We start from the raw sequence: 1,810 nt of genomic DNA, 5'->3' as shown, positions 1-1,810 counted from the left end.
GAAAATGCCTCACAGCTGGATCTTATGAAAGCATGTTCTCAATTGAGGTGCCATTATTTCAGATAACTTGAGCATCTGTCATGTTGACATAAAACCAGCCAGTACATCTCCCAACCAAAGTTCAGGGCCAGATGGTTTTGGTGCAAAATTCTACTAGACTTTCAAAGAAGAATTCATGCCAATTCTCTTCAAATCATTCCACAAAATAGAAATAGAGAAGATTGCCCAATTCACTTTATGAGGCTGCTTCAGGCTCGGCGGGGCCAGCCAGAGCCAGACGCCGCAGAGCTGGCCCAGGAGCTGCAAGGCCGCTGCAAGGCAGAGATCTGCCACTTTATCCAGAAGCTCAAGGACTGGGAGGTTCAAGAGGCCATTCAGAAGATGCAGCCAGGTGGCAGAGAGGGGCCAAGGCATCAAGAAACACAGCTCCCAGCCTCAGTAGAGGTATGGATGGATCTTGCTGAGAAACTAACAGGCCCACTGGAGGAAGCCCTGACTGCAGCTTTCTCCCAGGTGCTCACCATTGCTGCTGCAGAACCCCTCAGCCTCCTGCACTCCAGGCCGGGCAAGCCCACAAAGGCCCGTGGAAAGGCACTGGTGTTCTTGAGCAACCAAGATGGACAGAAGGATCCTGCATCTGAAGGTTAGGGGCCTGTCCCTATGACTGCTGCTGGCCCCACTCGTGAGGCTTCTGTCCCTGACCTTAAGGCTCTGGAGCCAACCCTGAGACCTCTGGCCTTGCCTCAGAGGTCACTGTCCCTGACCCTGATGCCCCCACCAAGTCCCTGGCTGGATCCTCCACAGACAGAGACTTTGCTGTGGACTTTGAGAAGATCTACAAATACCTTTCCTTCTCCTCCAGAGGTGGCCATGGCCCTGAGCTCTCAGCAGCTGAGTCAGCTGGGGTCCTTAACCTGCTCATGGCACTTCCAGAGGAACTGTCCCACCTGCCTTGCACAGCCCTGCTGGAACATATGACCAAAACATATGCTCAACTGATGGCTCCCCAGACCTCTCTCCCTGGAGAGAAGAGGCCCAGGCCTGGGACTGAAGATGGAGGGACTGGCTCCACGGGGCCAGAGGAGCCTGACCGAGCTAGTCCTCAAGCTTCTGAGCCCATAGAGCCAAGGCTGGCCTGGAAAGCAGTTGGGATCTGCCCACTGAACCCGTTCCTGGTACCCCTGGGCCTCGTGAGCCAGGTCCCCAGCCCTTCGAGGTGAGGAGTACAGCAGATGAGATATGCTGATTTTTGTCCAGAACATCAGTCCAGCACCACTGGTATTGGAACTTGATTGTGGACTTCCTGACACAGTGTTCAGCCATAGGCTAAGCCTTCAGATGCTGTATAAACCAGCAGCCTTAGAAAGTGAAGCACGGCTCTTCCTGTCTGACCAGCACCGGGGTGACTGGGGCGCGGGGTCTGCTGACACCCGCCAGCTACCAACGACACCCGCCACAGGATCTTGAGACTTCTGGTGAGTGGAACACAGCTTCTGCTCCAGTCCAATCGCGCAGGACCTGAGACTGCTTTGGTTGGGGAGGCAGAAAACCGGCCTGAGTAGGGCCACAAGCCTCTTCCGGTCTGACAGCACCGGGGTAGCTAGGGCGCAGGGTCGGCTGACACTCGCCAGCTACTCACAACACCTGCCACAGGTTCTTAAGACTTCTGGTGAGTGGAACACAGCTTCTGCTCCAATCCAATTGCTCGCGGGACCTGAGACTGCATTAGTTAGGGAAGCAGAAAACCAGCCTGAGTAGGGCCACAAGCCTCTTCCGGTCTGACCAGCACCGGGGTAGCTAGGGCGCAGGG

General features: G+C 55.5%; 1 pseudogene; it reads left to right on the top strand.

Annotated features, from left to right (window-relative positions):
• The first annotated feature begins 237 nt into the window (after window positions 1-237).
• Window positions 238-1,220, top strand: LOC110309672 (snRNA-activating protein complex subunit 2 pseudogene; annotated as a pseudogene).
• The last annotated feature ends 590 nt before the right edge of the window (window positions 1,221-1,810 follow it).

This window comes from Mus caroli, unplaced genomic scaffold (genome assembly GCF_978045245.1).
Source record: "Mus caroli unplaced genomic scaffold, Mus_caroli_1 scaffold_12, whole genome shotgun sequence".
Taxonomy (NCBI): domain Eukaryota; kingdom Metazoa; phylum Chordata; class Mammalia; order Rodentia; family Muridae; genus Mus; species Mus caroli.
This window is presented reverse-complemented; position numbering and strand designations above follow the sequence as displayed.